This window comes from Silene latifolia, chromosome 4 (assembly GCF_048544455.1).
Source record: "Silene latifolia isolate original U9 population chromosome 4, ASM4854445v1, whole genome shotgun sequence".
NCBI lineage: Eukaryota > Viridiplantae > Streptophyta > Magnoliopsida > Caryophyllales > Caryophyllaceae > Silene > Silene latifolia.
The window spans coordinates 51,478,100-51,492,780 of record NC_133529.1 but is presented as its reverse complement, the minus strand read 5'-3'; the positions used below and the strand labels follow the sequence as shown (position 1 = coordinate 51,492,780).

The 14,681-nt window shown below is 41.5% G+C and overlaps 1 non-coding gene across 1 annotated transcript; it reads right to left on the bottom strand.

Moving 5' to 3' along the window:
• Positions 1–279: 279 nt before the first annotated feature.
• LOC141654481 (small nucleolar RNA R71) lies at positions 280–386 on the bottom strand. Its single transcript, XR_012548040.1, has one exon. It is a non-coding gene; the product is annotated as a small nucleolar RNA R71 (small nucleolar RNA).
• Between the last annotated feature and the right edge of the window lie 14,295 nt (positions 387–14,681).

Here is a 14,681-nt window from a genome sequence, read left to right as displayed (position 1 = left end):
AAGCCGGCTTTCATTAGCCTAGTGGAGAGGAAGCAATTTGGGGGAAGTACTCTGGAGGATCCCAATTTGCATGTGCAAAATTTCTGCGATTATTGCTCCATAATCCGTCAAACGGGCGTCACTCAAACCCAAATAAGGGAAATACTTTTCCCTTTCTCTTTGAAGGACAAGGCCAAGCTTTGGATCAATAGCCTTGACCGCACCGCCATGGGAATCACCAATTAGGAGACATTGGCTCTTGCTTTCTACCAAAAGTTTTTTCCACCGGATAAAACTCAAACTTTGAGGAGCCAAATCACCGGATTCCGTCAACAAGCTCTTGAGAGCTTATTTGAGGCTTGGGAGTGATACAAAGAATTGCAAAGATAATTCCCACATCATGGGCTAGATGATTGGTTTCTAGCTATAACATTTTACAATGGATGTTGTGCCGAGTCCCGAAGGATTCTTGATTCCGCAAACAATGGGCGGTTTGATCTAATTGACACCGATATTGCTCATGCCACGATCGAATATATGGCGGTCCATGATGAACAATATGTCAATTCCCGAAGTGTGCCACTCAAAGGTAAAGAAGAATCCTCCGACAACTCCGTCTTGCTAGCTCAAATTGCCTTACTCCAACAACAATTGGCGCAAAGAGATGCTAGAGATTCCCTTCAATAAATCAATGCCGTGTCTTCAACAAGTCAAATCATTGTTTGTGACGGTTATGGAGGTGTGGGTCATTACACCGCTCATTGCCAAGCTCCCATTGAAGAGGTAAATGCTTTTCAAGCTTTAAGACAAACTTCTTATCCACCGGGTACATTTTCAAATACATATTATCCAAATACAAGATTTCACCAGAACATGTCTTATAGAAGCAACAATGTGCTTAATCCTCAACCACAAATCCCACCACAACAAAATGCCTATGTCCCTCAACAACAAAAGTATAATCCTCCACCGGGTTATCAAAATCAACAAAGGCCCCCACAACACAATTACCAACAAAATCCACCACAAAATGCCCAACAAAATAACCAAGGAGGAGGTAAACTTGGTGGCTTGATAGTACAAATGCAAAGGCAATTATTAGCTCAAATTCAAAAAAATGATCAAGCTCACAGTGCCGCAGTCAAGATCTTAGAGCAACAAGTGGCTCAACTAGCCGCTTCTAGCTCTCAAAGGAAGATCAGTCAACTACCACCCCAAGGTACACAACCACACGAGACGGTTAATTCTATATCCTTGAGAAGTGGTATAAGCCATGATGGGCCGTCCATGACTTTGGATGACGAAGTGGTTGTTAAAAAGCCTAAGCTTGGGGGAAATGACAAAAAGAAGGCTAGTAAAGAGCCTCTTGTTAAGGATCGGGTGCCATTTCCTCATCGATTATTGATGCTAAAAAGAAAGAGCAAGCTTGATGCCAAGAATGTTGAGTCCCCTATGCCCAAAGAAAGTGACGAGATGATTATTGAGGAAATCTCTCCTAATGCTAAGGAGAGTGATGACGTTTCAAAGAAGGTGGATGTTCCCAATGAGAATGAGGAAGTGAAAGTGAGAGATACGGAGGATGATCCTCCAAAGGAAGTTGTTCAAGTACCGTTTGCCCATCGTCTAGCAAAGCACAAGGAGGAAAGTAAGTTTGGTAAGTTTTTGGAAGTTTGTAAGAATTAACAAGTCACCATCCCATTTATAGAATTACTTAACCAAATCCCCTCCTACTCAAAGTTTATGAAGGAGATCCTCTCAAAGAAGCGATCCTTCAATGAGGTTGAGACCATTGCTTTCACCGAAAAGTGTAGTGCACTCTTACAAAATAAGTCTCCCCCGAAACTTAAGGAGCCCGGTAGTTATTCTATTCCTTGCACTATAGGCACATATACCATTGATAAGACCCTTTGCGACCTAGGTGCTAGTGTGAGTGTCATGCCCTATTCTATTTGTGAAAAACTTAACATGGTTGCTTTAAAATGCACAAGTATCACATTAAAAATGGCGGACCGTTCTTTAAAGCGATCTTTAGGTGTCTTAGAAGATGTGCCCGTAAAGGTTGGCAAGTTTTTCATACCCGTTGACTCACACATACTTGATATGGCCGAGGACTCACAAACCCCAATTATATTTGGTAGGCCATTTTTACACACCGCGGGTGTGCTAATGGATGTGAAAAATGGGAGGTTGACGTTAGAAGTGGGTAATGACTGGGTTTCCTTTAGCAAGAACAACACCATTAGAAGCCCAATGTTACAAGAGTCTTGTTATTTACTTAGCACTGTGGACTCTTCTAATGCCTCTACTACGCTTGGATCCTTACTGATGGATCCGTTGGAAGAAGATATTGGTGTTGTTTATTTTGCAGGTGACGATGCTAAGTGCACTATTGCTAAGAGTGCCAAAAAGAAAGGGAAATTTTATTTGAAAAATTTCAAATGGTTGCGGAATGCAAAAGGAGCTATGAAATGGAGCTTGGTTTGTGGCAAGCTCAATGACAAAACTTGATCAAATAGCTTCTTACGTCGTGCGGGACGTTAAACCAGCGCTTCTTGGGAGGCAACCCAAGCTTTTTATTTATTTTTTGTTTTAAATTTCCCGCAATTTACTGTTTTTCGTAGATTAGTAATAAAATACTCGACTTGACGATGTCTCTTTTTGTGATTTATAGGTGAAACTAAAGAAAGGAGACTTAGAGAAAAAATAGCACGCTTCCCATGCAAGAACCCCGTTCGGGGACGTAGTTTTCGAAAAACGGGACGGATAAAACAAATACAGAAGCAAGTCAAAATGGCAAGGACTGATCAACCCCGATCGGGGTTGCCAGCCCCGATCGGGGACGTGGTTTTCTATGTTGCCGGTTGCTGTTTTACACGGGTAAAAATAAAGACTTTCATTCTATCATTTTCCTAAATACCCGACGGTACTCCTACTCTCCTTTTTCTCCATTACTTTTTCATCTCTTCACTAAAAATCACAACAAAACATCATTCCCCCGAATTCATGCTAGCTTGGGGGGAGGCTAGCAAGTCGAGTAAGTTTTATTTGCTTTGCATTTTAGTTTAGGTCTTGCAACCCATTAAACATAACCTCTAGTCCTTCTTGTTTTGTGCTTTGAGCCATTCTTATGGTTTAGTTGGGTAATTTTATTGTTGGCACATTGTGGACAAGGTTATGTTTAGCTTGGGGGGAGATTACATATGCATATAGTGTAGTTTGCATGTAGTGTAGAAAATTTGAATATAGTGTAGTTTGCATGTAGTGTAGAAAATTTGAGAAATTTTGAGAGAAATTTTGTGCTTTTTGCTTGCTTGTCACCTACTTTCCCTCTTTGCTTATCCTAATGATAGCTTTTAGCTAATTATTTGGTCTTATATGATGGGATAATAGCTACATGGGGATGTCTTGACATAGTAGGTGGGAGATGGAAAATGAACCGAATAGGCTTGATCTTGACTATTGGCGAGCTACAAAATTGGTAAGGTAGAGCCTCTGTAGACCGATGCATCCATATCTGGTCTCTCTTAGGAGAGTGTAGGTGTCTCCTTATGATGTGTGTTTCATCAAAACGCACAAGTATGGTTCTCCTGTCATCTCTATGTAAGCATGCATTCATTTGTTATAGCATTTTGGAGACATTCACATGAATATATTTGCCTTCTTGACCCCTTCATAAACATTTTTCCTTAGCTACATTATAATTTGCCTACCTTGTTGAGCTAGTAGCTTTGTTTGGTCTTGTTTGGGTGCTCAATTGGGATTTGTTTCAAAGTCTTGAATATCATGTGAGCTTGGTCTTAATGCTTAAGAAAAAAGAAAGAAAATGAAAGAGAAAGATGATGAAAACAAATGATGAAAAATTGAGGAAAAAGTTGAGAAAAGAAAAGAAAAAAGGAATGAAATGAAAAAAAGCATGGAAATGAAAAAAAAAAAAAGATGATTTGAAAAGAAGAAAAAGAGAAGAAGAAAGTTGATGTGAGAAACTCTCATGCATTATTCATATATTTTGGAGAGTTTTCTTATAATTTGAATTGCAAATTGGGTTAGGATTGGGATTGAGCATCCTTACATTTGGTTGTTGCTAGCTTACATTAGCTCCACAATCCATAATTTATTTGTCCCCCCTTCTTACCCATTACATATTGCCTTCTTCCTACCCATTTGGCTTCTTTATCGTGCTTACATTTGATTGCTTTGGCTTACTAGTTTTGATTGATTACCATATAGATTACGGGCACATTATTATAAGTCGAGGATAGTTGAGTGTTTATTCACAAAAGTATCCTTTCACATATAAAAGAGTTTGGGTGCACCGTGAGAGTCCTGTAGATACCTCATTTCTGCACCTCCCGCAAACCACCCGGTGATGATTGGGCCGCATGTTTGGTACGCGGAACGATTTGTGACAGTTCGTAAGTTTATCGTCAAGTGATTGCTCAAACACTGATGTCTACCTCTTAGTTGTCATCTACGCGCCGATACGGTCGTTTTGACAGTAATTACAGTACATTTGGAGTCCGAGCCTAAAACCGTCTTCATTTTCTAATAACCGTTAAATCCAGAGTCAGAATGTTCTGGAATGTTCCGGATATTTCTATTCCATATTTTATAAATTTTTCACAATCTTTTAATCTTTGGTAAACAATTTCCCGTAATATTCATACAAAATATTAAGGAAAATAAGATTATCCCGTTTTTCCATAATTTAAACACGGAAATCTTTCTTTCGCAGGAGGAAACCACCTGGGAACAGACGCAGCAGGTGCTGCGCCTCTTCCAAGGGACGCAGTGACTGCTGCGCCTCTTCCCAGGTCCTTTTCTGCGTATTTTTCGTATCTTTTTCATATCTTTTCGAGATTCACTTCCAAAGTCTGTCTGAAAGCCCTATTCCTTCACGTGATTAGTATAAATAGGAGCCTTCGCTCCTCATATTTCTCACGCGAGTGTCCGCCCTTCTCTTCTCCCTTTGCATTCTAGACCTGTGTTCTTACTTTTTGGGGTCTACGTGCTTGAACATTTGACCACGTAAGCTCGGATCCTTCTGAGTACCAGCCTCGTTTGCATGACCGGCCAATTTGAACAACTCCACAATCAATCAACTTAATTAATTAATCGTTTTCCTCATACGAGGGCACTTTCGTTAAATTATAGTTCGAGTCGAGCATCACTAATCGTAAACTTAGTCCATCTCGTTTCGTCAAACATGTAGGTCTGAGGGTGTATAATCTCTCTTTATTTATTGTTATTTACATTTTGTATCACTAATGTAAGATTTATGTCGAAAATACTTATTAAAACCGATTTGTAAAACCTCGGTTAAAACCTTTTTACGGATTACCAGAAGACAAACCGTCGAGAAAGGACGCAGCAACTGCTGCGCCTCTTCGTAGGAGCGCAGTACCTGCTGCGCCTCTTCGTGAGGTTGCCGCAGTTCCTGCTTCCTTTCTTCTTCCTTCGTCCTTTGTAATTCGTCTTCTATATTCGTTTTCGTTTGTTTTCTTTAATTCTTTGGTACAATAACATAGTTATCTCACATGTATATTATTTATCATTCATTAACGCATATAATTCGTTATTAAATCCGACTTAAATCCCTTATAATCCAATATTTGCGGGTTTTTGTCATTAAAATCAATCCGGGTTGTAGAAATTCAATTCGTTCATATTGAGTTTCTGGAATTCGATCTTTGATATATTTTCATCTGTCTACTGTCATATTCGTCATTAATTCGTCATATTTAGCCTATTTAATTCACCCATGTCACTAATCCATTGTTCATCCATGTAAATAATTCGTCTTAATTCCGTCTCATCCATGTTTTATTGCTTTTACAACTCATTCATATGTAATTAATGAATTAAATCACTTTCATCCGAGTAAATACCATAATTAATCCTTAAATTCACTGATTAATATTAACGATTTGCAGTTTCGGCTTCACAGCCAGAACTCACCCTTGGAACAGACGCAGCAGCTGCTGCGCCTCTTCCAAAGGGCTCAGTCCTGCTGCGCCTGTTTCAGGTTGATTTCTGTCTCTGAACTCCGTTTCTGCCTTGACCTAGTTAATTAGCTTACGTATTAATCAACTATTAATCGTATTATCACCTAATTCCTGTTCGTTAATTTGTTTATTCTTTCTTTCTCAAATTATCCGTTTTGAAAGTATTTTCGACATAAATCATTGAATCCGATGTAATTATTGTAATTTTCATTATTGTAATTTTCATTATTGTATTTATTGCATTTCTTTCACCATTTGTATGCCTTCATATGTAATTGAACTTAAATTCCTATTTCGACCCAGTTGTATGATTAAATTAATTGTTCACCGACTTAGTCTAATTCTCACATGTTAGGATTAAAACAATAGATGTTGCATTGCATGCATATAATCGACGATATATCGAGTACGAATAACTTCCCTAATCATTAGTAGAGGCCGCTATCAAGGCGGGCGGGATTAGGTGTTCGATCAAAAGAGCTTCCTAATACGTACCCTCACCCCTTACTCCAGATCTCTGTGAGCATCCGTGTTCATTGGCATCCACGAGAGTCATTCTAGACATAGAATGCTAAGGGTAACGATTGCTTAGTGTTCAGGTCACTACTTTGTGTCTTGACATGACACGAGGTATTCGAACGGTTCCAATTTCCCATAAAAATTGGTGGCGACTCCACAAATGCAAACGCTTGTTCTCCCAAGCGCCCCCGTGGGCCCATTGTCCACAGTTTGGCGACTCCGCTGGGGAAAATACACTTACGTGTAGCCAAAAGGGTGAAACTTGAACAAGGTTAGGGAATAGTTTGTACAAGACAATTATCGGTTTTCATAACTCGGTCTTGCTAAACCGTTTTAATCGGCCTTCCTAGGCCCAACCCAACCCATTCGACCAATCGTCCCGTCTAAACGGTCCTAATTATTATTTGGGCCTAAGGATGGATAGCGATTGACGTCATCCATACCATGATGCTTACTCTTGTTTGTATCAAGGGCCTTCACTACTTGAGGAAATGGACTAGGAATCGGCCTTACTCTTGTTTGGTACGAGCCTCTCCAAAAACTTCGGGTTTGATGGTTCGGTATGGCAACCCACCCTTTAAACCAAAACCTTTTAAATGCACTCAGCATCCCGTTATAATGCTTGTATAAATGTGTGTACCTTACGTGATCACCATTTCTAAACGAAACAATGACGATTTTTGTAAAATCAAAACTCCTTTTTTGAATAAAAATTTCGAAAAAAGAAAGGCCCATGATTAGCGCAAAACCGAGTCAAAACTCTGTCCATTTGTCAAGTAAAAATTCGGGCCCAAGCCCATTTAAAAACCTCACTTCGAGTCCACTCCTACAACTACACTATAGTTGACTTGGACCAACATTTTTCAAATTTTGTCATTTCTTCAAAGTTCACTGACACAAGTGGCACACACCCACTTTACAAGCCAAAACATTTCTTTTCTTAGTAAGTGTGTTAGAATGGTCGATCGTGTTTTGATTCGTCATCGATCTCTTATCCAGTCTCCAAGATGCCTGGAACAAGCGACGCGAACTTAAATCAACTTCAAGATGGTAATGATCGAATCCTAACCGCGCTAGCTCAAATCCAAGTTACTCAAGATCAAGTGTATGATCGCCTTGACACCATCGAGGGCCGAATCTACGCCGTGGAGGGGAGGTTGCCTCCTCAAGAAAGTGAAGTAGTGGATGACTTCGTGAATGACTTCAGGGATGAAAACCCTCATATGGGAATGACTGCAGCTGAGAAAAGACTCCAATACTTAGAGGAGCAATTGATGTATCTTAAAGGGGATGACATTTATAGGAAGAATAACCGCAAGTATGAAGCCGTAAATTCCAAATTGCCAACCAACTTTAACATGACGGATATTCCTAAATTCAAGGGGCACGAAAACCCGTTGAACCATATTCGTGCCTTCAAGGATTACATGTCTATCAAAGGCATCAAACCCGAGATGTTCTAAAGGATCTTTCCTTCATCTCTTGACACCATCCCAAAGCAATGGTTCTACTCTTTAGAACATAAGAAGATCGCTACTTGGGAAGATGCCGCAATCGAGTTTTCTAAGCAATACGCGGATAATGCTGAGATCCAAGTTAACATGCGCACTCTAGAGGTTCTTACCCAAAATGACAAAGAAGGATTCACCAACTTCCTAAGTAGGTGGAGGAAGACTAGTACCCAACTAGTTGAACGCCCGGATGAGGATACCCTCGTGGAAAAATTCGTGGACAACTTAAAGCCCATCTATGCCAACCACTTGAGATACCAAAACATCAAAACATTCAAGGACTTAACCGTACTAGGAACGAGAATTGAAGATGACATCCGTAAAGGGCTCTTGTCCAAAACGGTAGGTCGAGGATATCAAGGCTCAACAAGTCGTTCATACGGCTCCACTAGCAAGACCGATGAAGTTAACCTTCTCGAGCCATCCAAGAAAAGTACCCCACCAAGGAAATTCACAGATCTTGGGGACACTTACTCCAACGCTCTAAAGAGGTTAATGAAGCAAGGCAAACTCCAACCTATAGGACCTACTCCCGAACCAGAAACGAAATCCAAATTCTGGGATGAGAACTCGTACTGTGAATACCATAGGGGCAAGGGACATGACACAGAAAAATGCTACAAATTAAAGAATGTGCTTCAAGACATGATCGAGGATGGTCGACTTCCAATACCGCCGGGAGGTAAACCCAACAACACTCAGAATCCTCTTGGAATTCTAGTGATCACAAGTGAAGAATCTACCTTAGATTGTTCACATCTCATTTCTCCTGTTGAAAATGAAATCCACGCAATCGAAAATGAAGGGTTCTACTCTACTATCTCCCCTAACATTTCCGACTTCATCACATGGGCAAGGAGTGTGGATAGGAAAGTTTGGGAATTGGAAAATGTGGTGACAACTCTACATGACCCTAATGCGACACCTAAAGAACATGCGCCACTAATTTTCTCTCAAAATGCCATTATGCAAGAAATAGTCGTCGTGGTTGATAAACTAGTTGACCAAATCACACAATTAGAGGACGAGATCATGAGAATAAGGGAACTAGCTACAATCAATGGGGTTTGGGCCGATGATGATGAAGACGAATATCTCATTGAACACTCCCTAGTCAAAGAAATAGTCCAAAATGGTGAAGACCAAGATGTGGACCATCTAACTCGTTCGGGGCGTCCATATCAAAGCACTACTCAAAATGGTCCAACCAACGTTGTCACACCAAATTATAATGAAGATGACTCCACTGATCATTTGCTCGAGCAATTACAGAAGACAAAGGCTGATCTTTCAGTCTGGCAACTAGTAGCAAGCTCATTCCCGCATCGCCAAGCTTTACTGCAAGCTTTGGCCAAGCTAAGTGTAGCACATAATTACACACCCGACGATGTAGTCAACTTGGTCTTCCAAGAATCACGAAAGCTAAGTAATCCTATTACTTTCTCAGACGAAGACTTGCCACCCTTTGGCGCTAGTCATAACTTGGCTCTCTACATCACCGTCATTTGCTTAAAGAAGAATGTGCCAATGACCTTGGTAGATGATGGCTCCGCAGTCAACGTCATACCCCTCAAAACGGCATACAAATTAGGCATGAAAGAGTCGGATTGGACCCCCACCAATCAAGGTGTTCGCGCATATGATGGTACACGACGAAGGGTAGTAGGACTCGTTAACCTAACCATAGCCACAGGGCCAATTGAGCGAAAGGTTAACTTCCAAATAGTGGACATTGAAGCTTCCTTCAACATACTTCTGGGAAGACCTTGGATTCACGCTTCCCAAGCGGTAACATCCACCCTTCATCAAAAGATCAAGATCCCACTAAATGGCAAAGTGGTGACGATCACTTCGTCACCCATCAAGGCAATAATCGAAAAGAAGTCAAACAATCAAGTCCTTGCGGATCCAGTATATGAACTTGGGGGCTTCCAAAGCATAAGTGTCATAGAAAGTGAATTGGCACCCATATACTACGATCCCTACTCCAACTTGGTGGTCAACCACATACTCAAATCCCAGGGATACTTCCCTAAAATGCCTTTAAACCCTGTCCGAAGAAACACCTTCGCACCCTACAAGGAAGGCAACTCAAAAAGGATACCACTTAGACTAGGGTACAAGCCCACTAAAAAGGAAGTTCTCGAGATGCTCGCTCAAGTTCAAAACCGTAAGCACATAGGAATCCAAATGCAACCATATTTCCCTACCCTAAATGGATACTTCGTTAGGGAAGGAAATCAAGAACTCTTTCATGGATTTCCCGAACCTTGGCACTATCTCGAAAGGAAGCTAGCCGGAATCGAGATCTTTCATGATTGCTACTTCATTCCTCCAGAAACGGTTCCTACCGTCAAAGCCCGTCAAGCACCTTGCTTAGACGAACAATATGTTAGTCTACTATTTGGAGAAGATCGATTTGTTAGAGCCGCACAGGATGAGATCATTACCATGATACTTCAAGACGATCACTTCAACCCTACCGCGTTAATCACATAAACAAAAGGGAACCAGCAGAAAGGATGCAAAAAATCAATCAAGTGGACCAACAATCAAGGAAGACTCTTCAAGCTCACCACTGGAGAAGGAGAGATGTTCAAAGGAGAACCAGAAGACGATGAATTCGAGTCAGAGTCAGAGTCGGAGTCAGAGTCAAAGTCTAGAGAAGCCACTAAGGAGTCTCCTCCTGTCGTCATCCCCATTCCCTTTGTTTCTCCTAGCTTAGCCTCAAATAGCAACGATAGTTCGGGAAATGCCCCAACAACTGTCCCTTTACCGCCACTGACCACAGATCAGATGGCTTATTTGTTTCAACTTTTCTCAAACTTTAATATGAATAAATTAGGTTCTGCTTACTTTTCGTGTTATCTTGAGTGCAATTCTGTTTACGATGATACTGAGGACGACCCAAACCCGGACTCAATTGAAATACCTCCCTACATAGCCAAAGAAATACTACAAGAGGGGGAAGGGGGACCAGTAATAGAGGACACCAAACCCATCAATGTAGGAACCGAACTAGAACCACAAGAACTTAGGATAGGGACTACCTTGAACCCCACCGAAAGGGCCAATTTCATAGACCTCCTAAACGAGTTCAAAGACGTTTTTGCTTGGTCCTACAAAGACATGCCAGGGATCGACAGGGATATCACCGAGCATAGAATCCAAATTAAGCCAGGAGTCAAACCTGTGAAACAGAAGCTTCGTCGAATGAGAACAGAGTGGGCTCTCAAGATTAAGGAAGAAGTCGATAAGCAATTCAAAGCCGGGTTCATCAAAGTTTCCGAGTACTCTGACTGGGTAGCCAACATAGTACCTGTACCAAAAAAGGATGGGAGAATCCGTGTTTGTGTTGATTTTAGGGACTTAAACAAAGCAAGTCCTAAAGATGACTTCCCTCTACCGCACATCGACATATTGGTGCACAATACCGCAGACCACGCGTTACTATCCTTCATGGATGGGCACGCGGGTTATAACCAAATCAAGATGGCCATGGAAGATATGCATAAGACCGCCTTTGTCACTCAATGGGGAACCTATTGCTATACGGTCATGCCGTTTGGGTTAATCAACGCCGGCGCTACATATCAACGCACCGCAACTACACTCTTACATGACATGATGCACAAAGAAGTTGAGGTATACGTAGACGACATGATTGTCAAATCCAAGGATAGAGAAGGGCATATTGTGAACCTTCGCAAATTTTTCGCAAGGCTACGAAAGTACAACATGAGACTTAATCCTCAGAAGTGCGCATTCGGAGTAACATCTGGCAAACTCCTGGGATATGTTGTTAGCCAACGAGGTATAGAAATAGACCCTTCCAAGATCAAGGCTCTGATCGAAATGCCACAACCTCAAATAGAAAAGGAAGTCAGAGGATTCCTGGGTAAAGTACAATATATAAGTCGATTCATATCGATACTCACCATGATTTGTGAACCTATCTTCAAAAAGCTCAAGAAAACGGATCACACCATGTGGGATGATGACTGTCAGAAGGCATTCGATCGAACCAAGGAGATATTGGTAAACCACCAGTGCTCATGCCACCTCAACGAGATCAACCTCTTTGTTTATATCTCACAGTAACCGAAACAGCCATGGGTGCCATGCTAGCTCAAACCGTAGGAAGTGAAGAAAGGGCTATCTACTACCTTAGTAAGAAGTTCTTGGATTACGAGTGCAAATATTCACAACTCAAAAAGACATGCCTCGCTCTTGTGTGGGCGACGAAGAAGCTACGCCATTACATGCTTAGCTACTCCGTCAAAATATACTCCAAAATGGATCTAGTCAAATACCTCTTCGAGAAACCCGTCCTCAACGGACGCCTAGCAAGATGGACTTTGATGCTCTCAGAGTTCGACCTCAAGTACGTGCCTCCAAAAGTTATAAAAGGGCGCGCCGTTCTGAATTCTTTGCGAAAAATCCCATCCATGATGCACAAACAATAGATACTTGGTCATTTCCAGGCGAGGATATACTCCAAACCGATGTAGACTCCTGGGACCTTTACTTTGATGGAGCATCAAACTTAAGAGGATTTGGAATAGGAGTGTTGCTCATTTCTCCTGAAGGCGAGCATACACCAATCTCTCAAAACTCGACTTGAGGTGACAAATAATCTTTGCGAGAATCTGAAGCTTGTCTCATTGGACTACAAGCGGCAGTGAGATTAGGCATTAAAAACCTCCGAGTACATGGGGATTCATCCCTGATCATCAATCAAGTTACGGGGTCTTGGAAAATTCGAAGCGAAAGCCTATCACCTTATCAAGCCAGAATAGACCAAGTTGCCCAATTCTTTGATCACGTGACCTATCTACACCTCCCTCGGGAAAAAAATCAATTTGCAGATGCTCTTGCAAAACTGGCATCTTTGATTAATATGCCAGATGACATGGTGGAAATGCCTTTATGTATCGAGCGACGGTCAGAGCCAGCTTACGTCCACCAAATCACCGAGGAAGAGGAAATCACACAGGAACCCTGGTTCCAAGCAATCCTAAATTTCAAGCTCAACGGTACCTATCCACCAGATATGGACAAAAGGGGACAACGCGCTATACGCCTACTAGCTTCCCAATACGTTCTCATGCAAGGAGAGTTATACAAAAGAACACCTCTTGGTGTAATCCTACGTTGCCTTGATCATTCACAGGCACGGAAAGTGATGGAAGAAGTCCATGATGGAGAATGCGGTCCTCACATGAGTGGGCCTATGATGCCAAAGAAAATCACACGTTTGGGGTATTATTGGACCACAATGGAATCCGATTGCATCAAATATGTACGACATTGCCACAACTGCCAAATCTTCGGGAATGTACAACATGTCCCTCCTTCATTGCTCTATACAATGACGTCTCCTTTGCCATTTTCTGCTTGGGGAATTGATATAATCGGGAAGATAACCCCAGCCGGAACAGGAGGTCACTGTTTCATCCTAGTGGCAATCGACTATTTCACCAAATCGGTAGAAGCGGCTTCCTACACACGCGGCAAAATTCATACAAAACAACATCATCTGTCGACACGGTTGCCCACATGAGATCATTAGTGATAATGGATCACATTTCCAAGCTGAGACTGAGCAATTGCTAGCCAAGTACAAAATTAGGCATCACCACTCTTCGCCATATAGACCACAAACTAACGGCGCGGTAGAGGCAGCAAACAAGAACGTTGTCACAATTCTCAAGAAAATGATTGACAACTATCGAGATTGGCCAAGCAAGATACCCTTTGCTTTCTGGGGATATCGCACATCTGTAAGGACGCCCACTGGGACCACTCCTTTCTATTTAACCTACGGCATGGAAGCTGTACAACCAGTCGAGTTAGAAATACCATCATTGCGTATCTTACTCGAAAGTCAAATCCCGGAAGCTGATTGGAAGAGGGATAGATATGAAGAACTCATCCTCCTGGATGAACGTAGGTTACGCACCTTGCACAATGTCCAAACATATCAAGCACGTATCAAACGAGCCTTCAACAAAAGGGTCAAACCAAGAAACATCAAGGAAGGAGACTTAGTACTCAAGTCGGTTAGAGCTCTTTTACCTGTCGATCCACGGGGAAAGTTCAAACCTAATTGGGCCGGACCATTTCTAGTCAAGTCCATACTTCTAGGGGGTGCGGTTAGAATCACAGACCTAGCACTAATGGAAAAAACCTCTATTGCGTCAGTTCTAGAGGCCCTTTTGCGTCGGTTGTGGCCTGACGTATATCGAGGGGTCGTATTTGATATGCGTCAGTTGTGGAACCGACGCAAAAAGTTCAACACTTGCGTCGGTTGTGCTTTAAAAACTGACACAAAAAACACCATTTGCGTCAGTTGTGTTTTAAAAACTGACGCAATTGATATCATAACTGATGTATTTTCTTTATTATTTGCGTCAGTTCTTTAAAGAACTGATGTATTTTCTTTAGTTTTTGCGTCATTTGTTATCATAACTGATGCAATTGATATTTTGTTTTAGGGCCAATTCATTTTTCTCATTTGCATCATTTCTTTCCAGAACCGACACAATTTATTAATGCTTTTTTTTATATATAAAAATTTGTTGCAGAAATTACATAAAACTCACAATCCGAATATATAAACTTAAAAACCTGCAACAAAAAATCCAAGCAACCACTAATACATCACATG